Below are 25,298 nucleotides of genomic sequence, written 5' to 3' on the forward strand. Positions count from 1 at the left end.
GAACCCATGAACTGTGAGATCAGAGCCGAAGTCAGACACTTAACTGACTGAGCCACCAAGGCATCCCCTCAATGATGTATTTTAAGCAGAAGAGTAACATGAGTAGATTTGTAATCTAGAAAAGATTAATCTGAAAACCAAGACAAAATAAAGGTACTGCCTTGGAAGCTGGTGTGAAGAATAGATAGAGGAATGACAAGACTGGATGGAAAGACCAGGAGCTTTGCTGCAGCAATCCACATGTGGGGAGGGGGATGGTGGGGGTGGGAAAGGGGATCCAATGAAAGGCAATGCAAATAAGGATGGAACAGAATGGGTGAATTCAGGAAATAGTGCTCTATTTTCTTTGGAAAGAGGGATTTTCTAAAAAACAACTCTAATGGTATGACTCTTCAGTTTAAATTCTTCCATAGCTACCCAGGGCCTCCAAGTTGAAGCACAAAGTCCTTAGCATTGCTTTTGCTCAGACCTCAGCTCTCCACGTGCACTATAGCTCCACCACTCTGAAATGTTTTCAGTGTCCCATAAGCACTAGGGGAGCTTAGGCCCCCAAATGTTTGCACAAAATGTTCCCTCAGGTCTTCCAACATTTCTGTCCCGTGGCTTCTGCTCTTTTCCACTAAAGTACTATCACTAAGTTCATCAATGAACTTGTTGTTAAACCTAAAATGCATTTTTGTTTTTTTTTGTTTTTGTTTTTTTTTAATTTTTTTTTCAACTTTTTAAATTTATTTTTGGGACAGAGAGAGACATAGCATGAACGGGGGAGGGGCAGAGAGAGAGGGAGACACAGAATCGGAAACAGGCTCCAGGCTCCGAGCCATCAGCCCAGAGCCTGACGCGGGGCTCGAACTCACGGACCGCGAGATCGTGACCTGGCTGAAGTCGGACGCTTAACCGACTGCGCCACCCAGGCGCCCCTAAAATGCATTTTTGAATTCCATTTTATTTGATCTAGGAAGGGTAGAAGTACAGGAGCCCCAGCAATTTAAGGAATAAAGACCCACGAAACTTGGTCTGTTATTATTTATCCTAATCTTGGAGGTCCTAGAAAATGCCAAAAAAGAAAATGAAATAACCTACAAAAGCTATTATTTGACATGAAAATATAGATATTCCAGTGATATATGTATATGTATACGAGTAAGATAATTTGTTATAAAGTATCTTATTATAACATAAATATACAAAAAAACATAGCATTTTCCTATTTTACCAATAAATACCTAAAAATGGAAATGAGAAAATATTTTATTTATAATAGCTCCAAAAACTACAGAATATTTAAGAATAAATTTAACAAGAAAAGCATAGAAAAGTTATATAAAAAACTATAAAGTTTATTAAAAGACATAAAAGAACTAAACCAATAAAAGCTTTACCATGGGGTGCCTGGCTGGCTCCGTTGGTGGAGCATGTGACTCTTGATGGAAAGTGAAACTCGGGATTGTGAGTTTGAGCCCTATGTTGGGTGTAGAGATTACTTTAAAAAATAAAATCTTAAAAAAAAAAAAAACTTTAGCATGTTCTTGGATGGGAAGGCTGAATATAAAAGTTTTAATTTTCTCAAAATTTGTATATCAATTTGTTATATTATAATTCCATGTTTAATCCCATAGTTTTGTTTAAGTTGAATAAAGTGATCTTGTTGTGTGAAAGAACAAATGTCTGAAAACTATGAAAAGAAGGGATAGGAGTCTTACATTACCAGATATTGGTTACAGTCTAAGAAAAGCAAATTGATGTAACACCACTTTACATCCTCCAGACTGCTAAAAAATAAAAAAGAGCTGTTGCTGGTGGGGATGTGGAGAAATGGTGCTCTCATACACTGCTGATGGAAATGCAAGTGTTTCAGGTTTCCTGGAAAGTAACCTAGAAACATCTATGAAAATTTTAAATGCATACCCCTTCATCCTGCTGGCTTACTCCTAGGATTCTATCCCTTGGAAACAAGAGCATCAGTAGACAAGAACATATGTTTATTATAGTACTTCATTGTTAATAGTGAGAGAAAAATCAGAAACAAAGCAAATGCCCAAGAATGAGAGGATGGGGGAATAAATTTTGGTACTTTTCTGAAGCCATCAAAAAATACGTGTTAGAACTATACTAATTGAAGTGGATAAAATTTCTCAAGTGGTATTGATTGAGGAAGATAAGATGAAGAAAGTTGTTTTCTCCCTCAAAATGATGGCAGAAACCTACATAAAACTTGTGTGTGTGTCTTTATATAGGTCTGAATATAATTATATTAATTATATAAGCATGGGGAAAATATGAAAGGTTATTGTAATAGGGTTAGATTCGCCTGTGAACAAAGAAAAGCCAAAATAACAGCGGCTTAAATAAGATAGTTCTGTTCTCGTTCATGTTAAGTTCCAGACGTAGGCAATCTGGAACTGATGTGGTTTTTAAAACCTCTGGAAACCAGGTTCCTTCCAGCTTTCCGCTGTGCTGTTACTAGAATGTGACCTTCATTCTCAGGCTCCAGCCTATACATACTCCTCCTCATACATCATTTCCTAAGCAGCTGGATAGAGAAAGGGTTACAGAAGGGAAATGATGCATATAAGCTGTTTTTAAACAGGTTTCTGGATGTAGCAACAAACCACTTTCATTGGTCGAAACTTGGTCATATGAACACATCAAGCTGCAAGGGAGAATGGGAAATGTAGTCTTTGTTCTGTGTGGCTAAGAGCCCATCCAAAATTTCTTGGCTTCAAGCATACCATCTTCCAGACAACGTTAGAATCAATCTTTCAAGATCCAAAAATAATCCCATAGGGGTTTGAATTTAAATTGCATTAATTTCATACGATTCAGGGAAAACTAACATTTTGTATCTTGAAATGTAGCATCTCCAACTTTTTACGTTTTTTTTTTCCTTTCAGAATATTTTATAGTTTTCTTCATATAAGTCATGTTGTTTTTTTTTTTAATCATAGTCAGACACACAGGTATTCTAAAGTTATTGTTGCAATTATGACTGGACTCTCCTTTTTCCCCCATTATATTTACTAGCTGGTTATTGTTAGTATATACGAAAGTTGTAGATTTGTTATTTATTTCTTATATATTAAGCCATTTTATTGACATCTCTTATTAGTTCCTGTAACATTTTCAGTTGGTTTTTATGGATTTTCTAGGAAGAAAAGAATATAATCTGGAAATAAAGATAATTTGCCACTTAAAAAAATCGGTCCTTTTTATTTCTTTTTCTTCCCTAATGGCATTGTTCTGAGACTTCAGAAACATTTTGATTAATAGCAATAACAGTGAGCATCTCATTTAATTGAAACACTCCCAATGTTTAATGTTTTGCCACTAAGTTTGCTGCTTCTGGCTTCAGATTAAAAAAGAAAGTATCCTTGGTCCATCTGTTCTTTGCTTACTAAGGTATTTATCATCATCATTATATCATTATCTGAAATAGATGTTGTACTTTAATTAATGCATCTTTGGCATATATTGAGGTGATCATATGCTTCTTTCCTTTCACCATCTGATGTATTATAGAATACTGGATTCAACACGGATTTCTTAATAATTCTTTCTGGAATCAATACTACTTGGTCACAGTGCGCAATTCTTTTAAATACACTGCTAGATTTAACTTACTAATATTTTATTTATTTTATTTAAGATTTTCATATCTGTAGACACCTAGTCTTCTGTATTATAAAATGCATTGCATTTTTGTATTATAAATTACATCTTTTCCTATGCTAGTTTAAATATCTACTGTAAGCAACATAGACATGGTAATTTATTTGTTTACTTACTTATTTAGAGAGCACGAGTGGGGGAGGGGGCAGATGGAAAGAAAGAGAGAGAATCTTAAGCAGACTCCATGCTCAGCACAGAGCCTGACGTGGGAATTGATCTCATGACTCTGGGATCATGACCTGAGCCGAAATCAAGAGTTAGACACTCAACTGACTGAGACACCCAGGCACCCCTAGATGTGGTATTTTAAAATAAGATTTCCTAGAAGTCATTCATAAAAACCATCTGCGGCTCTGTTGCTTGGAGGCACTTTTCCATTTAATCAATGGGTTTTGGTAAATTCTGATATATGGGTTCATTAGAATCAATTTTAGGAACGTATATTTTCAAGGAAAACCATTTCTGACAAATTTTCATGTATATTAACATAAAGTTTAACACAGAATTTTCTTATTTTTCCTTCTCCTCTAACATAGAATTTTCTAATACATTTTAGTTCTTTATATCTGGAAGTAAAGACTCTATTCCTGGGGCGCCTGGGTGGCGCAGTCGGTTGGGCGTCCGACTTCAGCCAGGTCACGATCTCGCGGTCCGTGAGTTCGAGCCCCGCGTCAGGCTCTGGGCTGATGGCTCAGAGCCTGGAGCCTGTTTCCGATTCTGTGTCTCCCTCTCTCTCTGCCCCTCCCCCATTCATGCTATGTCTCTCTCTGTCCCAAAAATAAATAAAAAACGTTGAAAAAAAAAAAAAAAGACTCTATTCCTTATACCTGGCATTGTGCTTCTCATGTTTGATCTCTTATCTTCTGCTTTGCATAGTTTTTTCTTTCCTTCTTCTTTTTCCCTCCTTGTGTTCAAAGAACCAGCTCCTAGTTTTATTTATCAAGGCTACTTTTTTTTTTGCTTTCTAATTTATTAATTTCTGCTTCTAACTTTAATAATTTCTCCCTCCTAAAATATCCTTGTCCTCCCCTTACATCTGCTAATAGCTCTTCTGGGAGAGTTCTAATTCAAAAAATACTTTTTCCACAAAGAAATAAAAAAGTCATCATTCCATTATAATAACAATGAGATAAAATTATTCATATTAGCAATGCATAAAAATATCCAATGATGTCAAGTGCATGAAGTAGGGCTGCATATTGATATAAGCATTCTGACAGGCAATTTAGTGGTATGTATGAAAAGGTTAAGTGGGTATGCATTTAAACAAACTATTCTCCTTCTAGCAATTTATGCTTAGACAGCTAACTAGACCTGTGGGCATAGATGTATTTGAAAGGATATCTTTAGAGTATTATTTCTAGTGGTGAAAATTAAGAGATTGAATAAATGATGACATACCCATATAAGAAAATACAGTGCAGTGCAGCCATTAAAAAGGATGTGATAGGTTTATGTTTTGAGTTGATATAAAAAAGCTGGTTAAGGGGCGCCTGGGTGGCGCAGTCGGTTAAGCGGCCGACTTCAGCCAGGTCACGATCTCGCGTCTGTGAGTTCGAGCCCCGCGTCGGGCTCTGTGCTGACAGCTCGGAGCCTGGAGCCTGTTTCCAATTCTGTGTCTCCCTCTCTCTCTGCCCCTCCCCCGTTCATGCTCTGTGTCTCTCTGTCCCAAAAATAAATAAAAAACATTGAAAAAAAAAAATTAAAAAAAAAAAAAAAAAAAAGCTGGTTAAATATAACAATATATGATTCTACTTACATAATTACATTGCATAGAATCTGGAAGGCTATTTTTATTTAAAAATTTTTTTTAAATTACATTTATTTATTTTTGAGAGACAGAGTGAGACAGAGCGTGAGTGGGGGAGGGGCATAGAAAGAGGGAGACACAGAATCCAAAGCAGGCTCCAGGCTCTGAGCTGTCAGCACAGAGCCCAACACGGGCTCAAACCCACGAACTGTGAGATCATGACCTGAGCCGAAGTCAGACACTTAATCAACTGAGCCACCCAGGCACCCCAGGAAGGCTATTTTTTTAAGTTTATTTATTTTGAGAGAGAGAGGGTGTGAAAATGGGAGGGGCAGAGAGAGAGGGAGAGAAAGAGGATCCCAAGCAGGCTCCGCACTGCCAGTGCAGAGCTCAGTGAAGGGCTCAAACCCACAAACCGTGAGATCATGACCTGAGCCGAAACCGAGTCAGATACTTAACCAGCTGAGCTACCCAGGCACCCCTGGAAGGCTATTGATCAAAGTGTGAAGGTGGTTATTTCTGCTGGCATGCAGTGCATCTTTCATATTCATCATTTTATGACATTCTTTCCAGAAGTATGCCTTATCAGAAAAAAAATTTAGAAAAGAATTCCCAGTTGTTTACAATTTTGGGGGTATAGACCATAAACACTTATTAGATGCTATGCTGGGCATGGGAGCTGGGCATGGGAGATGGTGAGGAAAAGGAGAATTAGTGCAGTTCCTTACTTGGATAGCGGAGTGAAGTTCATTTTGGTTCCCTAGAGTGCACAGAGGATTGACGGAAGGGGTATTCCCCCCAGGAAGTACAGACTTGATGAGACAAGGCAGGAGTCCCCTGAAAATCCAACAGGGAGGGCAGGCCTCTTACCTTGCCAACTCTATTGAGATATTTTGGGTTTCCTCCCATCCTGAGATATAGTCTCCCTTCTTTCTCTCCAGACTCAGCCTCCTGCACACACTCAACATCTCTCACTAGTGTCCTGGGCTCCTGTCCTTCAAACTACCCACAATTCCCTAAGTGTGCCACATATCCTGTGTCTCCCTGTCTTTCTTGATGTGGTTCCTCTCTATGGAACACTAATTCCTTCCACTTCTCCCTAGAATGACATCCTTTGTTCTCCAAGATCCAGCTTGTGGTAGATTAGATGATTATTCAGCAAATATTTACAGTTTTTCACTATAGCTCCATGTAAGGAATGTACTTTATTATACCTTGACTTTGGACTTCTGTGATATGACCTACTTTGGCCAATGGGATATTAGTATACATGATGTGAGCAGAGGCTTAAAATGGACTTGCATGTTGGACTTTGTCTCTTGTATGTCTGTCTTTTGCCATGATAATGAAGTAGCAATTGGTCCAAGGAGGCCCAAAATGCATAGAATAGACTTGAACCAAATTCATGTCCTGGAGCCAAGCCCATAAAAGCCCAGATAAGATCAAGGTCAACACCCACCTAGTTACCTGAGTGAGAAATTTACAAGTATGTATTATTGTTTGACACTGAGATTATTGCAGTGTTTGTTATGCAGCAGTAGCTGACTGACACACAGTTAATAAGGTCTCTTGCTCTTGTTTGTTGCATTATGGACTTCTTCTCTAGGGTCCCCTCAAATTCTATCTCCCCTATGTATATCAGATAAACCTTTATCACACTGTATTATGATTTATACCTGGTTACATGCAATGTGAACTTCTAAGTGCACCTAAATGTTCTGTCACATTTTTAGTCAAATTTTCATTCAACTAAACATTCAAATAGTCAAATGAACATTCAACTAATAGCTAAAAATTGTGATTAGTGAGCAAGTTACACCAAGATCTGTGAGCATATATTGCAACAAATGTTAACATATAATGGCTTGATATTTTCATGTACCCCCTGGAGGACAGTGAGAACAGCCCATTGAATCTGTCTCAAATGACTGAAAAGAATATGGGAAGGCACCATGAATTTGGCCCTAGGGGAGGAAATAAAAGGTCAAAACACCTCCCTCCTTTGAAGCAGTGTCTTAGTCTGTTGGGGCTACCATAACAGATTATAATAGATTAGGTAGGTGGCTTATAAACAACATAAATTTATTTCTCACCATTCTGGAGGCTAGGAAGGCCAAGAGCAAAGTGCTGGCAGATTTGGTGTCCAGGGAGGATCCACTTCTGGCTTCATAGGCGACCTTCTTTTCAGTGGGTCCTCACATGGTGGAAAGGGTGAAGGTACTCTCTGGGATCTCTTTTATAAGGGCACTAATCCCATTCATGAGGGCTCTACCCTCATGACCTAATCATCCCCAAAAGGCCCCACCTTCTAATAGCATCACAGTGGAGATTAGGTTTCAACATATGAATTTTGGGAGTGATACAAACATTCAGTTTATAGAAAGCAGTAATTGAAAATTATAGGGCATCCAAAGCTGTCTAGGTGTTTGAAAAAAAAGTAAGTCTTCACCAACAAAGACTGAAGGCAGTGTGGTGAAAGGTGTTTACTATTGTCTGGGTTGGGAATAGACGCATGCCAGAATGATCTATGACCACATTTTGCCTTGCATTGTGAGAAACTTCTCATCTTATTGTTGATTTGTAAAATACCAAGTCCAAAATTGAGTCTAGTCTGAAGGAAGGAGTCACCTATGATTTTGGCAAGGCTGTAAATCACCAGACTCTAGTCCAGGGTCAATACCAGCACTTGGCACATGCTTTATATAGGTGTGTAATTGAACAAATCAACAGACAAATGAATATTTAAGTATGTAGAAAGGAGATTAGGCAGGTCCTCTACAAACCAATCAATCTGCCGAGATATTCCAGAATGTGAGTGTCTTCAGGAACCCTGGAAAAACGTGGGTGACCCCATCTTAAATCTGAGAATCAACTTAAAGAAGTCCAGTTATGTGGGCAGAATTGCTGAACGATTTTTTTTTCCACATATATTACAAGCCTTAAAAATGTCAGTGCCCTTTGACCTAAAGTACTATACCTAGGGAGCTCTCCTGAAGGAATTAATCAGAGATGTAGATAAAGATCTAAAATCATGTTCATAACATGGTTATTTGTAATACCAAAGAACAGGCTTGTGAGCACAAACTGCTTTGTGACATGTCCGTTACTGTGGGTACTGTTGAATGTGCTGCATCATGTGGCTTCAGAGACATAGGCCAATTTAATTCAAAGAGACCAGCCTGGAAGAAGGGAGAGGGAGAGGGAAAGGGAGCCGGGTCGACACAGAGAGAGAGGAAAGGAGGAGGAGAGAGACAGGGATGGAATCAGGGAGAGAGAGAAACAAACAGAAAGACAGACGGGGACAGAACAAAGATAACAGTTCCTGGTGAGTAGCATGTGGTGAATAAATGTTTGTGGAATAAAGACTTGAAGGGAGAAAGAGTCAGAGATAGGAATGGACTCAGAGGCAGGTCCCCAGCTCCCTGACCACATTAGACCTCACTGACCCTGGAGCGCCCACTGTTAAGGTCCTGGCCATGTGGGAAGGAGGCTGGCAGCAGGGCCAGGAGAGGGAGAAGAGGGCTCTCTGCATGGGGCTGTGGAGTCCCTGGGTGAGCAGTGGAGGAGGAAGAAGTCCCAGGGCTGCCCTGGCTCTGTTATGGATTGGAGGCAACAGAGACCAGGCTCAGGTCATTCAAGGGAGGAGGATGCCATGTTCTAAGACCCCCACTGCCTTAGCTTGTGCTAATGTATCTCCCACCTTCCATGAATTCCTGTTTGCTGTGGGAGTCAATTTACTAATTTTATTTTTTTGTTTTCCTTCCTATACATTTTTAACAAATTTTACTTTTTAAAAATTTACTTCCAAATTAGTTAGCATATAGTGCAACAATGATTTCAGGAGTAGATTCCTTAGTGCCCCTTACCCATTTAGCCCATCCCCCCTCCCACAACCCTCCCAGTAACCCTCAGTTTGTTCTCCATATTTTTGAGTTTCTTCTGTCTTGTCCCCCTCCCTGTTTTTATATTATTTTTGTTTCCCTTCCCTTATGTTCATCTGTTTTGTCTCTTAAAGTCCTCATATGAGTGAAGCCATATGATTTTTGTCTTTCTCTGACTAATTTCACTTAGCATAATACCCTCCAGTTCTATCCACGTAGTTGCAAATGGCCAGATCTCATTCTTTTTGATTGCTGAGTAATACTCCATTGTATATATATATACCACATCTTCTTTATCCATTCACCCATTGACGGACACTTGGGCCCTTTACATACTTTGGCTATTGTTGATAGTGCTGCTATAAACATGGGGGTGCATGTGTCCCTTCGAAACAGCACACACACCTGTATCCCTTGGATAAATACCTAGTAGTGCAATTGCTGGGTCGTAGGGCAGTTCTATTTTTAGTTTTTTGAGGAACCTCCACACTGTTTTCCAGAGTGGCTGCACCAGCTTGCATTCCCACAATTTATTAATTTTAATTGAGAAATGCTGTTCTGATGTTGAAGATGCCTTTGTATATTCTTGGAATGATTTTAGAACTTATCCTTCAATTACTTCAAGTTGGTCATTTCATGCATTATTCAGATCTCAGAAGAGGGGGTATTTTCTCCTTTTCCACCTCTTGGTGGACTAGTGTGTGTACATGTATACACATGCAGATGCATGTGTGTGGGGGTGGGGTGGGTACACATTTGATGGATTGTGTTTTCCTTAGTTCTTTGGCTCAGAGTTCCTGCTTCCACTGAAGGAGTTCAGCTTTGGGATCGTCTCGCCTTCCCATCCTGCTCTCTGGTCTGCAATGCAGCATCGCATCTCAAATAGCCTTTTCATTGGATCTCCCCTGCCTCCGACATCACACCCACACACTGTGTGTGTGTGAGTAGCAGTCCTTATGGAAGGCTTGGTGCAATAGAGAGGTTTCATACAAGCAGTTCAGCCGCTTCTCTGCCTCAAGCTCCCAGCTTCCCCCCCTTTTTGCCATGCCAGGCACCCTTCAGAAGACCGATTCTCTCCCTTCAACGTAAAGCAACAATTTAAGTCTGCACCCTTTCCTCAGTCTCAGGGTTTACATTTCCACACCTGCAGCATCCTCACTGTGCTTTATAAACAAAAGACTACCCTGTCCTTCCATTTTTAGTAGCAAAGAGCCAGCAAGGACTCTGAAATATGAGGCTGTCTTAACTTGAGCTTCCAGAAGCTGACTCGGAGAAGAGGACTCACGTGAAAATTATTTATTTAAGCACTCCCAGAACAAGAAAATGGGTGGGTGGGTGAGGTGGGGGGGGGGGAGGGTGGATGGGAACGTGGGACCTGGAACGGAGGCCAAGCAAAGATGTGACAGCAAGCAGCATCCAAGGAGGGCGGCTTTGGCTCAGTCCCTCATGGGAACTCTGGGGACACCTTAAAACTGCCCCCACCAGGGAGCAACAGAGCTGGAGGACTATTCTCCTATGTTTGCCAGTCATTTGCTGGGGCTGGCCCTAGGGGGGCAAACCTTCTCAGGGTGCAGGCATGGGGAGAGAAAGCACAGGAGGGCCAGCCAGTGTAAAACACAGCCCAGAGGGCAAAGCACCGACAGAGGCTGCTGCCCAGCCTTTCATTCCCCTCCCTTACCCAACCGCACAAAGGAAAGGGAGTTGTGTGGAGAATAATTTCCTCACTGATGTGAGTCACGGCACCCCATGGAAAGCAGAAACCGCTATCACTGAGGATGAGGTGTCGACCTGTGTGCTATGATAAAAAATCTATTTGGTTTCCATGCCCAGTTCCTCACACAGAGCTCCTAAAATTCTTGTAACTTCTTAATTGATAGGAATACCTTTCATTATTTATAACAAGCCCTTTCTTAAAATATAAATTTTCTAAGTCTATCTATTTTGAGAGAGAGAGAATCCCAAGCAGGCTCCGTGCTGTCAGCACTGAGCCCAAAGTGGGGCTTGATCCCACAACCCTGGGATCACGATCTGAGCCAAAATCAAGAGTCGGAGGCTCAATAGACTGAGCCACTTAGGCGTCCCTATATCAGGCCCCCCCTTTTTTTTTTTTTTTAATTTTTTTAACGTTTATTTATTTTTGAGACAGAGAGAGAGACAGAGCATGAACGGGGGAGGGGCAGAGAGAGAGGGAGACACAGAATCGGAAGCAGGCTCCAGGCTCTGAGCCATCAGCCCAGAGCCCGACGCGGGGCTCGAACTCATGGACCGTGAGATCATGACCTGAGCCGAAGTCAGATGCTTAACCGACTGAGCCACCCAGGCGCCCCTATCAGGCCCCTTTTAATCACAACTGAGTTTGTGCTAATAAGGTGACTTAGGATGGGGCCCCATGTAGACACCTAGTCACCGGAAGGATCAAGTAATTACAGGACTGGAATTTTCAGCTCCACCCACCGATGTAAGGAAAGTAGGCACTGCAAATTAAGTTCCATAAAAACTCTTGAACAAGGAATCTGATGGGCTTCTGGGTTGGTGAACACATCCACGTGCCAGGAGGTTGATCCAGGGGGACAGGAGCTCCTGAGCTCAGGACGTTTGCTGATTTCACCCTGTGCACCTCTCTGTTTGGCTATGCACCTATATCCTTTTTAATATCCTTTATAATAAACTGGGAATTGTAAGTCAATATTTCCCTGAGCTTTGTGAGCCGTTCTAACAAATTAATCAAACCCGAGGACGAGGGGATTGTGGGAACCTCTGATTTATAGTTCAGTTGGTATCTGAACTGGTTTCTGAACAGGGGGCCGTCTTGTAGAACTGAGCCCTTAGCCTGTGGGATCTGCTGCTATCTCTAGGTAGACAGTGTCAGAACCCAGTTCAAGTGTGGGACACCTGGTTATGATTCAGTGAGAATCAGAGAACTGCTTGGTGGTGTTGGGAAAACAGTCCAGGGAATGAGCTATAGTCTTCCAGGCCCTTCTTCCATTTTCCCACCCCTTTTAGGGTTCTCTTCACTTCTTAGCATGACTGCAGGGCACTCATAACCAGAAGACAAGGGTGAGCATCCACACCAAGTCTCGGGATCCGCCCCTCAGAAGCTGCACGGGGAACTGCTCAGCAGCCCTCATAGATGGGGCATCTCAGGCTCTCTCTGAGACAATGCCCTCACCCCAGGCCACGGAGCCCTGGCCACACAGCTGGCAACTGCTCTTTCAGATTCTGCCCTGTCCGACTCTGGTTGCTAGATGCAAGGGGCAGGCTAGCGTCCTGTCTGAGATGCAGCTGTCTTGTTTGTGGCTCTCTGTTTCACACTGGAAGCAAGGTGGCCAGTGTTGTTAACCAGGCCCTGGCCTTTGTGGGCTCTCTGACCAGCGATGAGAAATCTGCTGTTTTCCCACTTCAGGGATCCAGTCTCAGGTGCTGGAGTCACCTGCATCGACTCCTTGAGTCTGAGCAGGGGGCTGCTAGTGGGCTCTGATCTCCTGGGCTGTTCCTCAGAGCACCCAGGATTGACTCCCCTGGAATTAACTCTCCTAACAAGGAAAACAGGATGGGTGGGATTCAGCCCGGATCTTGGCCAACAATACTTTTCCAGGGAACTTTTGCTCTAGCTGAGCCTGATTCTCTTCCCTCAGTTCAGCAGCACCTTTCTCTGCTGCTCTTTGCAAAAGTGTCTCTGGGCTGAACACACACATGGAGAATTCCTCTCTACGCACCACATAACTGAATACTGTGTCGGGCAGTCGGCCAGCCACAGAGAGGCCTCTGAAAACCAGAGTCGGCCGCAGACCCAAGAGGGGCCCTACAGACTTTCTGTGGTTTTCTGTGCTCCTCCCCTCAGGTACTATATCCACACCATTGGGGGAGTGACATTGAAAACACACGCATTTATTTCCACCTCCTCCCCAGAGCTTCAAAATGCTAGTAGAGAAATTACAACTGAAAAAGCATATTGAAAAAAGAAACAGCATATATCCACAAAGACAAAGAATTGGAGAGGATACAGGAACAGATGACAGATGTCAAGAAAATTTTGGAAGCTAGAAAGTCACTGGTAGTTGATTTCAAAGAGCAGAGAAAGCTGAAATTTAAACCTGCAAGGGGAGGTCGTGTGTATAAGAAGCAGCAAGTGGATTCCTGGCTGCAGGATTCCAACTGGAATATCCTTGAAGATGGGGATAAGAGGTGGGGCTGAAAATTGGAGGTACATCTTGTTGTCTGTCTGAGGGGCAGTGAGACACCCAGATGTCTTCTCCCATCCGACACAACCTTCCCTCACAGTGAAGAAGTTGGAGAGTTCAAACCAAGAGGGTCTGGACTGAGAGTTACCAGACACAATTTAGAACAGGGAACTGTACTGAAAATGGGCAGTAAGTGAAAGTCTGTGAGTGGCAACCACCTTCCCCTGCCCCCCAATTCACTCAACTCAACTTCCCACCCAACAGCCGGAGCGATGGCAGACAGGCTTACATCATCTGGGAGGAAGAATGGAAGTTTCCTCTCCGGGAAAACAAACTAGGCCAAGAGAGAGAAAAGGCCTACTGACTTTTGTTATTGTCCCCGTGGAACAGCTGGGTCCCCGCCTGATCACCCTACTGTGAAGACCACTTGTGGATGAGCCCCACCCAGACACCCGGACTCTAAATCAGCATTTTGGTGCCTTTACACTTACATCTAAGCAGATGGCCAAGCATCACTTGACATTGGAGAGGAGCTTCTGACATGAAAGAGACGTAAATCACCAATCATTCAACCAACCACAGCCGGGGGAAGCTGAGAATGCAGAAAGCAAAAGACAATTGCAAGTAAATCCTAAACCTCATAAGTCTAGTATCTAAGAAAATAGGAGAGGGGCGCCTGGGTGGCTCAGTCAGTTAAGCGTTCATTTCTTGGTTTCGGCTCAGGTCATGGTCTCACAGCTTCATGAGTTTGAGCCCTACATTGGGCTCTGTGCTGGCAGTGCGGAGCGTGCTTGGGATTCTGTCTCTCTGCCCCTCCCCAACTTGCACTGTCTCTGTCTCTCTCAAAATAAATAAATAAACTTAAAAAAAAAAAACAACCAAAAGGGTAAGCTATAAAAATAAACATCCAGAGAATAAGAACTCTTAAAAATTCAAAATATGATAGAAATTTTAAAAGTTGAGTAGATGAATTTGAGTATAATTTGAGGAATTCTCTGAGACTGTAGAAGAAAATTACAAAGAAACAGAAGACAGGAAAGGAGAGGTAAAAATATTTAAGGGTCCGGGAACCTGGGTGGTTCAGTCACTTCAAATGTCCAACTTCAGCTCAGGTCATGATCCCATGGTTCGTGAGTTCAAGCCCCATATCAGGCTCTCTGCTGTCAGCATGGGATCCTGCTTCAGATCCTCTGTCTCCCTCTCTCTGCCCCTCCCCCGTGCTCTCTCACTCTTTCTCAAAAACAAATAAACAATTCTTAAAAATATTTAAGGTTCAGTCCAGAAGATCCCACAACTAACGTAAATTTCAGAGAGAAAATGAGGGAAAGAAATGATCACATCAGTAGACATGATAGAAAATAAAAACAAGCACAAACAAACAAAAGGAAATAACCTAATGCCTATAACTGAGAGAACAGATAAATTGTGGTGTCTTCATGCAACAGAATGCTATACTACAATGTAAAGTTAACGAACAATAGCGATGTGCATAGATGACTCTTAGGAACAATGTTGAAGGACATTCAAGCCACAGAAGAATGTCATTTCTGTGTGTGATGCCATTTCTATGGTGTTCAAAAGCAAGCTAAAGTAAACAAGCTATGGTTTCACGGCACATACACATGTAGTAAACAAGAAGAGTGAATTAGGGGCCCCTGTGGGGCTCCGTCAGTTAAGCATCTGACTCTTGATTTCGGCTCAGGTCATGATCTCGTGGTTTTGAGTCTCTCTAAAAGTAAATAAACTTGGGGCGCCTGGGTGGCGCAGTCGGTTAAGCGTCCGACTTCAGCCAGGTCACGATCTCGCGGTCCGTGAGTTCGAGCCCCGCGTCAGGCTCTGGGCTGATGGCTCGGAGCCTGGAGCCTGTTTCCGATTCTGTGTCTCCCTCTCTCTCTGCCCCTCTCCCGTTCATGCTCTGCATCTCTCTGTCCCAAAAATAAAAAAAATTAAAAAAAAAAAAATTAAAAAAAAAAAAATAAAAGTAAATAAACTAAAAAAGAAAAGAAAAGAAAAGAAAAGTGAATTGAAAAAAAAATACCATGAGAGTGATTCTGTGGCTGGTGAAGAGTGAGAGCATGGGGTCAGCACAGGAAGGCAGGGTAGGGACTGGCATCAGAAAAGAACATATAGGGAAGTTCAAGGAATTGGGAATATTCTCTTTCCTAAGTTGGATGCTGGGTTCTTGGGCATTTGTTTTACTACTATGTTACAGGATTTACATTACTCATATTCTTTTATATATGTTCTCTCTCATACACACACACGTTCACGTGCGCGTGTGCATGCACACATAAGCTAAGAATTTTTCCCTTCGTTGAGGATGTGAGTTTCCCAGTTAGAAGGCCCCTAACAGTCCAATGCAACACAGGATATAATCTATACCAAAGCATATTTTTATAAAGTTTCAGAGCATCAGAAGTGAAGAAACTATCATAAAAGCAGTAAGACAAAGGAAAAATACAAAAACCTAAGTATCAGGGGTGCCTGGGTGGCTCAGTCAGTTCAACGTCTGACTCTTGGTTTCGGCTCAGGTCATGATCTTGTGGCTTTGTGGGTTCGAGTCCCGCATCAGGCTCTGTGCTGGCAGCATGGAGCCTGCTTGGGATTCTCTCTCTCCTCTCTCTCTCTCTCTCCCCCTACTCCACTTGTGCTGTCTCTGTCTCTTTCAAAATAAATAAATAAACTTAAGTTATTTAAAAAAAACCCTGAGAATCAGAATAGTCTTGGTCTTCTCATCAGAAAGACTGGAAATAGAAGACTACATTCCTTCTAGATTCTGAAGGAAGACAATTCCTATCTCAAATACTACACCTATCAACACAGCAAATGAGGGAGCAGAATTAAGATAAATTCAGACAAGTTAGGCCTCAAAAGTTTTATCTTCCATGTACCCCTTCTCTAAATGAAAGAATGTGCTCCACCAAAAGGATCCAGTAAATCAAGAAAGAGGAAACCGTGGAAACCAGGGCACAGGGATTCAGATATAGAAGAGACAAAAAGAATATAAAGGGTTTTAGTCCTCAAAACAGCTGGAAGCAGGCACAGAGGACAGGACAGTTTGGAGCAAGAGAACAAGAGAATTCCAGGAGAAATTTCTCTACAAAAAACATGCAACTGTTCAGTTACCTAATATTTAAGTGAATGGAGAGATTTATAGTTCTATGCAATAGTTTCATGAAGAATTATTGATTGACAATAGGAAAACTAAGGAAACTAAGGAAACTTAGGAAAATTAAGCCAAAACAAACATAAAGAGGCGATTTATTTACTCTAGGGAAAGTCAAAAGTTGTATAGGAAAGGATATGTAAATATAAGATTCTAAGTGGCTCATTAGTATGTAATATTTACATAATCCTGATAATGCTGAATATTGACTGAATTAAGAATTATGATATAATTATGTAGGCAGAATGAGGGCAGTAGCAGTGTGTTTGCGGGTGAGAGTGTGTGGAATTTAAGAGACCTGAATCTGTGTCTTCTGTCGTTGTAAATAAATGTTTAATTTCCAAAATAAAAAGAATCAACCAAAATAGCAGGATAGGGAACACTCCCCAATTCAATTTGTGAGGCTATCTAACCCTGACCCAAAGCTAGACAAGGTCAGCAGAAGGTAGGGTTTTACAGCCAGTTTTGCTCATAAGCATAGATGCGGAAGATTTAGTGAAAATGTTAGCATGCCGAATGCCAGCAGAACCAAGCTGGTTCTATCTTGGTAATGCAAAGTTAGTCCAATTTTTTTAAAAAAAGTATTAACATAAATCATCACAATAACAGCTTAGAGAAGAAAATCTACATGATTATCTTGATAGGCACAGAAGAAGTATTTGATAACATTTGGTACTCATTTATGTTAAACATAATCTTAGCCAACCAGAAGAAGGATATTTCTTTAATTTGATGAAACTCTCTAACAATATTCTACAGAAAATAGAGTGCTTTTTTTTTTTTTTTTTTTTTTTTTTTTTTTTTTGCAAATACACTACTTAAATGGTGAACTATTAGAAACATTCCCTTTAAAAGCAGGAAAATGAGGGCACCTGGCTGGCTCAGTCACTCAGGAGCATGTGACTCTGGATCTCGGGGTTATGAATTCAAGCCCCACACTGGGTGTACAGATTACTTAAAAATCATTTAAAATCAGGAAGTGATGGGGGGGGGGGGAAGGCCCTAACACCTTTCTGTTCAACATTGTACCTGTGGAACCTAGCCAGGCAGAACAGTAAGAAAAGAAAAATAAATAAATGATACAAAGATTGTAAAGGGAGAAAAAAAAAAAAAACAACTCTGTCTTGTTCTGAGGAAACAAGATTCTGGCTCAGAATTCTAGAGCCACCAAACTCACAAATGAGAGAACAGAATTAAAACAAGTTAGATTGGTCTCAAAAAATTCATCTTCTACATGCCCTATGTTAGTTTCTCTATTGCTGTTGTAACAAATTGCCACAAATTTAGTCGCTTAGAATAACACACATTTATTCTCTTGCAGTTCTGGAAGTCTGAAATTAGTCTTACAGGGGTTAAAATTAAAGTGTCAACAGGGCTGTGTTCCTCTGGGAAGCTCTAGAAAATCTGAGATTTCTCGTTTTTTCAGCTTCTAGGAGTCACCCATATTTTTTGGCCTGGGGCGCCTTCCTCTATCATGGAACCACACCACTGCAAAATTTGTGCCCACCATCACTTCGTCTCTCTCTGCTACTGTCATCACATTGCTTTCATTGCCTCTGACCCCTTCTGCCTCCCTCTCAAAAGGATCCTTGTGGATTGGACCCACCTGGGTAATCCAGGCAACTCTCCCATCTCAACGTCCTTAATTTAGTCACATCTACAAAGTCCATTTTATCATGTAAGGTAACATATTCATAGGTTTTGGGGATTGGGATGTGAACATCTTTGGGGGCTCACTGTTCGGCACATCACTTCCATATCATTATTCACAGGTTATATGATTGTTTATACAAAAAAAGCCAAGATAGGGGCACCTGGGTGGCTCAGTCAGTTAAGCGTCTGACTTCGGTTCAGGTCATGACCTCACAATTCATGGGTTCAAGCCCCACATCAGGCTCTGTTCTGACAGCTCAGAGCCTGGAGCCTGCTTCAGATTCTTGTCTCCCTCTCTCTCTGTCCCTCCCCCGCTCACACTCTGTCTCTCTCAAAAATGAATAAACATTAAAAAAAATTAAAAAAAGAAAAAAGCAAGATAATTTACATACTATTATAATTAATATGAGAATTTATTTTATTTATTTATTTTTTTTTTTAATTTTTTTATTTATTTTTGGGACAGAGAGAGACAGAGCATGAACGGGGGAGGGGCAGAGAGAGAAGGAGACACAGAATCGGAAACAGGCTCCAGGCTCTGAGCCATCAGCCCAGAGCCCGACGCGGGGCTCGAACTCACGGACCGCGAGATCGTGACCTGGCTGAAGTCGGACGCTTAACCGACTGCGCCACCCAGGCGCCCCGTTTTAATATGAGAATTTAGCAAGGCAACTCTTTTCCTATGGCTCAGACACACAGATTGGAAAGTATAATTTTTAAAAAGTATAATTTTTATAACATTTTAAAAAGATGTTCACTTACAACGTTAAAAAAGAAATTATATTACACTTTAACAAATCTAGAAAAATATAAGTTCTAAAAAAAAAATTTAAAAGGATTCTCATTAAAAAAAGAAATTATAAAATACTTTGCAATAAATCTAACAAAAGATGCTTAAAACCTCTATGAAGACAATTATAAAAAATGATAGAAAAATGTTAAAGATGAATTAAATAAACAGGGAAACATACTATGAACATAGGAAAAGTTAATATGATAAAGATGGATTCAAATCCACAATATATAAATAACGAATAAGTCAGTAATTTTAAAAAAACTCATTGAAAAAAGTAAAAAAATAAACAGGCAAATCACACAACAAGACACCAGAATGGCTAATATAAAAGATGCTCAACATCATCATTATTCAGAGAAATGCAAACTAAACTATCATGAAGTATCATTTTAAATCCATCAGATTGGGAAGTTAAAGTCTGATAGTTTCAAATGTTGCTGGTCATATGGAGAAAATGGAACTCTCCTACTCTGCTGAAGCAAGTGTGAGTTGGTACAAGCACTTCAGAGACCACACAGGCAATATTTACAGGTAAGATGCACAAGGATACATATGCCCTGTGACCCAGGATTTCAATTAATCAGTATATGAATCACAAAGGATGCCACAGGTGTATATACCCTAGGCCCTCACACTTGTGTATGAGGAGACATTTATAAGAACGTTCATTACAACACTGTAACAATAAAAATGGGAAACAATCCAGATATCTATCGAGAAGAGAATGGATAAATAAATTTAGCTAGGTATATTCAAATAATGAGATGCTGTACGTCAGAGGAAATTAGTGAACCACAGCTATACATATTATTGTGGATGATTCTCAAAAACACGTTAAGAAAAGAAGTTTTTAGGAAGTATTGTGTCATTTTTATAAAACTTGAAAACACGAAAAGACAATACATTTGGTAATATAGACATATCTAGTAAAAGTATAAAAAGACACATATGGGAATATTAGACACTGATAAAAAGCAAATATGGTTTTGCTTTGACAGGGGGAATGAAATCAGGGAGGGTAACACAGAGCTTCCATGATAAATGGAATGCTTTATTTCTTAATAAATAAGAAATATTTATTTCTAGTGATGGGTATTCACTATTATTTATCTCTTAGAATGAAATAGCACTGTATGCTTCTTGTTCAGAAACAGGAAGGGAGAGGAGAATGGAATTGAGGGGGAGGTGAAGGAAGGTACAGAAGATTCTTGCTTTTTAAAACCTTGCACTCCTGGTTGACCTTTTAAACTATACACAATTGTGGCTTCAATAAAAGTCAATATTATAAAAATAATAAAGGTTTGAGACGGGGAGTAATATGTGACATATTTCTGTAAGACCTTTATTTGTAGATGCTTTATCTCAGCACTCTTCAAATTTGGTCATTAGGCAAGTATGGGTTGATGATCCTGTCTGCCATGAGCTGGATACAGAATCGAGCCTAAGTTTAGGAGCTTTTATAGCAATTTTAGACAGACTTTACGCATGCTAAATCTAATAATTAAAAATGGAGATTATATTTTGTATTTCATTATAATTTCACTTTTTTCTAGAAATAAACTCTTATTTAACAAAAGTATTAGAGGGCAATGAATTGAAAACAAACAACTAGTCCTGATCCGTTGCTCTTTAATGAAAATTGCTATCTACATGATTTCTATTTCTTTTTCTATAACACGTAGGTTTTATTCATTGGGGATCTTGTGCTCTACTCCTAAAATATTAATGTTCAGTGTGGGAGTCCAGAATTGTTTTGTTTGGTGCTGGATATGCGTCTTGCATAAAAGGTGTGGCTATTCAATGCATGCATTTCCCCCATAAACACATGTAAATATAGTTGCAACTTCCTGTTAGTAAACAGTAAGTCTTTAAATTTAGAATTAGGTGGCGAGGTTGACATGTAGAAGTATAATAAACTGGATTGCTTTCAAAGCACTATCTTTTCTAGTTAATTGTTAACTCACCAGGTTGCTGCTTTTCTTAATTATATCAAATATCACACGGTATGTGAAAACACTACAGATATGGTTTAAGGTATTTCATGGACTTTTTGTATGATAAATGGACCTTATACTATAGAGAAATGAAAAAACATACATTAATAAAATATTATCTTCCTATGGAACCAGAAAAGACCCCGAATAGCCAAAACAATCTTGAAAAAGAAAACCAAAGCTGGAGGCATCACAATCCCAGACTTCAAGCTGTATCATCAAGACAGTATGGTACTGGCACAAAAACAGACATTCAGATCAATGGAACAGAACAGAGAACCCAGAAACGGACCCACAAACGTATGGCCAACTAATCTTTGACAAAGCAGGAAAGAATATCCAATGGAATAAAGACAGTCTCTTCAGTAAGTGGTGCTGGGAAAACTGGACAGCAACATTCAGAAGAACGATCCTGGACCACTTTCTTACACCATACACAAAAATAAACTCAAAATGGATGAAAGACCTAAATGTAAGACAGGAAGCCATCAAAATCCTCGAGGTGAAAGCAGGCAAAAACCTCTTCGATCTTGGCCGCAGCAACTTCTTACTCAACACGTCTCCAGAGGCAAGGGAAACAAAAGCAAAAAATGAACTACTGGGACCTCATCAAAATAAAAAGCTTCTGCACAGCAATGGAAACAGTCAGCAAAATTAAAAGGCAACTGACAGAATGGGAGAAGATATTTGCAAATGACATATCAGATAAAGGGTTAGTATCCAAAATCTATAAAGAACTTATCAAACTCAACACCCAAAAAACAAATAATCTGAAGAAATGGGCAAAAGACATGAAGAGACACTTCTCCAAGGAAGACATCCAGATGGCCAACCGACACATGAAAAAATGCTCAACGTCACTCATCATCAGGGAAATACAAATCAAAACCACAATGAGATACCACCTCACACCTGTCAGATGGCTAACATTAACAACTCAGGCAACAACAGATGTTGGCGAGGATGCGGAGAAAGAGGATCTCTTTTGCGTTGTTGGTGGCAATGCAAGCTGGTGCAGCCACTCTGGAAAACAGTATGGAGGTTCCTCAAAAAACTAAAAATAGAACTACCCTACGACCCAGCAATTGCACTACTAGGCATTTATCCAAGGGATACAGGTGTGCTGTTTCAAAGGGACACATGCACCCCCATGTTATAGCAGCACTATCAACAACAGCCAAAGTATGGAAAGAGCGCAAATGTCCATCGATGGATGAATGGATAAAGAAAATATGGTGTATACACACACACACACACACACACACACAATGGAGTATTACTCGACAATCAAAAAGAATGAGATCTGGCCATTTGCAACTACATAGATGGAACTGGAGGGTATTATGCTAAGTAAATTAGTCAGAGAAAGACAAAAATCCTATGACTTCAGTCATATGAGGATTTTAAGAGACAAAACAGATGAACATAAGAAAAGGGAAACAAAAATAATATAAAAACAGGGAGGGGGACAAAACAGAAGAGACTCAAATATGGAGAACAAACTGAGGGTTGCTGGAGGGGGTGTGGGGGGGGATGGGCTAAATGGGTAAGGGGCACTAAGGAATCTACTGAAATCCTTGCTGCACCATATGCTAACTAATTTGGATGTAAATTTTAAAAAATAAACAATAAAATAAAATAAATATTATCATCCGAGGAGAACCAACCCAAATCTCCTCACCGGTGCTTGGCAGCATGACTTCCTGAGAAGTTTCAGGCTCTGCGTGGCCTCCACCCTGGGATCCAAAATCTGCTTAAGGGCCCATGTGGCAGCTGGAACCAGTCTCCACAGGATTCTGCCTAAGATGCGGCACATCAGGGGCTTCTGAAATGTCCAAACATATCTGTTTTAGATCTTTTCCCCTGAAGACAAGACTCCTTTTTAAAAATTACTTTTTTTTTTTTTTAAATTTTTTTTCAACGTTTTTTATTTATTTTTGGGACAGAGAGAGACAGAGCATGAACGGGGGAGGGGCAGAGAGAGAGGGAGACACAGAATCAGAAACAGGCTCCAGGCTCCGAGCCATCAGCCCAGAGCCTGACGCGGGGCTCGAACTCACGGACCGCGAGAACGTGACCGGGCTGAAGCCGGACGCTTAACCGACTGCGCCACCCAGGCGCCCCTAAAAATTACTTTTTTTGGAAGCCAGAGTACTTACTGATTTCCAGGATTCTCTTAGACCTGCCACTTGCCAAGGGAATTTTTTTGATAAAAATCTTCTAATCTTTCTGGAAGGCTAACAAAACATTGCATATGCCCGGCTTCCTATCGGACTTTTTCTATTTTTTCATCATAATGCTTTTTTCATCATAATGCTTTTTTCATCATAATGCTTTCTAAAGGACTTCATCGTTTGCTCTCTGGGCTCATTTAGCTATTTTAACATACCAATTTAGCATCTTTGCTACATTTTCTTGTTATTTCTCATTTCGTTCTTTATACGCTACTTAACACTTCTGTTTGAGTATTGTTAACTTCCACTCTTATACCAACGTGCTATTCTCGCATTCCCGTAGTTAATGTTCAACTTTGCATCTCATTCTCACACTCTTTTTTTTTTTTTTAAGTTTATTATTATTTTTTTTAAGTAATTCTACACCCAAACTGGGGCCTGAACTCAGGACCCCAAGATCAAGAGTCCCCTGTTCTTCCAACTGAGCCAGCCAGGTGTCCCACTCAGGCTCTTTTAAAAGTAGGAATGTGAATGGTGCCTGGGTGGCTCAGTCGGGTAAGCAACTGACTTTGGCTCAGGTCACGATCTCATGGTTCATGGGTTCCAGCCCCGCACTGGGCTCTGTGCTGACAGCTCAGAGTCTGGAGCCTGCTTTGGATTCTGTGTCTCCCTCTCTCTCTGCCCGCCCCCCACTTGTGCTCGCTTTTTCTCTCTCTCGCTCTCAAAAATAAATAAAATGTAAAAAAAAAAAAAAAATTTAAAAGTAGGAATGTGAGGTGGAAGCCTTTAGGAGGACAAACGTGACATGGAAAGCAATAAAGATAGCCCTTCCAAAGCCTTGCACTCTACCAGAGGTCTGGGCAGCTGACTCCCTGCCTCTGCTTTTTAAAAGCCTCCTCACCTCAGTGCCGTCCCAATCCACTGAGTTGAGGGTTTAGCTGAAGTCGGAGACCTTGATTCTAGTGTCACCAACGCATGATTAGGTCATGTGGTCCCACTACACCATGTTTCTGAAGCGACACAGTCATGGGTGAGGACAAGGTGGTGGAGTGAGAACAGATAGTGGAAAAGGTCCCCAAAGATGAGGCGATCCAATAACTGATTGATGGCTTAGTCACTAAAGCTCTGAAGCAACTCCAGTGGCTCAGCCTGGCTGCTGCAGAAGCCAGGGTAGAAGAGGATGGTGAGGTCCTACAGAGCCTGCAAGTTGACACGAGGTCACGGAGAGCCACAAGTTTAAGTACAGGAAAACATGCGGACAGCGCCGCGTCGGGCCAACAAGGCCAGCTCAGGGACTGAGGAGCCCAGATCCAGAAGTCTAATCCAAGGGCTGGCAACAGCTCCAACCCACAGTTCAGACCCAAGCGAGAGCGAAGCCGCAGGACAGCTGACTTCAGAGGTCACGTGACAAGCCCCAGCCCGGCTCTAATTGGTTACAAAAGCTCGGCCTCCCTGACGGGTCTTCCCGAAGTCTTTTTTGCAAACTACATTTCCCAGAAGGCTTTGCGGCGCTTAGTTTTCCTACCTGGGTAGATGGGGTGGTGCCCGGTGGCCCCAGAGTCGACGGGTCTTTGAGAGGCGGGGGAGGAAGGCGCCCCGGGGGAGCGAAACCTTCTGGATTAAAACAGCCCATACGCTATAGGCAGGGAAGAGAGCCGCCACTCTGTCGCCTTCCTTTGCGCAAAGACCTCTGGGGAATGTAGTGCCATGAAGGTCTTCGGAGCCCGTGGCGCTCACCTCTCGCTGGGGTCTCGGGGGTCGCGGATGGGGCCGAAACCAGTGGGGAAGAGGAGGGCCCAGAAGGGCCTTCCACACTGGCTCTCCCTTCTCCACCAGGTGGCGCCTAGCGCGAGCACCGACCCATTTGCCTCTTGGTTATCCCATGCTGGGATAACATTCTACCCTATAGTCCTGAGGATTCAAGTTTAGATTTCCACTAAGAACTTTTTTGAGGGCTCTGCTGAGAAATGGGGAAACTATTTTAAACGAAACAAATGACAGCGGCCTTAAATTACCCCCATCCTCTGCTGCTCA

At 41.3% G+C, this 25,298-nt stretch overlaps 2 long non-coding RNA genes across 2 annotated transcripts in view; one reads left to right on the plus strand and one right to left on the minus strand.

The window, feature by feature from the left end:
* The window catches only part of LOC131485777 (uncharacterized), a 56,196-nt gene extending 31,560 nt beyond the window's left edge, over window positions 1-24,636 (minus strand). Inside the window, exons 1-2 of the long non-coding RNA XR_009249009.1 lie at window positions 24,166-24,636; window positions 22,772-22,915 (exon numbers count right to left, since the gene is read on the minus strand). This is a non-coding gene — a long non-coding RNA (uncharacterized LOC131485777). The remainder of the gene's footprint in view (window positions 1-22,771; window positions 22,916-24,165) is intronic.
* LOC131485778 (uncharacterized) lies at window positions 8,605-10,318 on the plus strand. Its single transcript, XR_009249010.1, has 2 exons — window positions 8,605-8,744; window positions 10,080-10,318. It is a non-coding gene; the product is annotated as an uncharacterized LOC131485778 (long non-coding RNA).
* Window positions 24,637-25,298: the final 662 nt, after the last annotated feature.

This window comes from Neofelis nebulosa, chromosome 9 (assembly GCF_028018385.1).
Source record: "Neofelis nebulosa isolate mNeoNeb1 chromosome 9, mNeoNeb1.pri, whole genome shotgun sequence".
NCBI classification, from domain to species: Eukaryota; Metazoa; Chordata; class Mammalia; order Carnivora; family Felidae; genus Neofelis; species Neofelis nebulosa.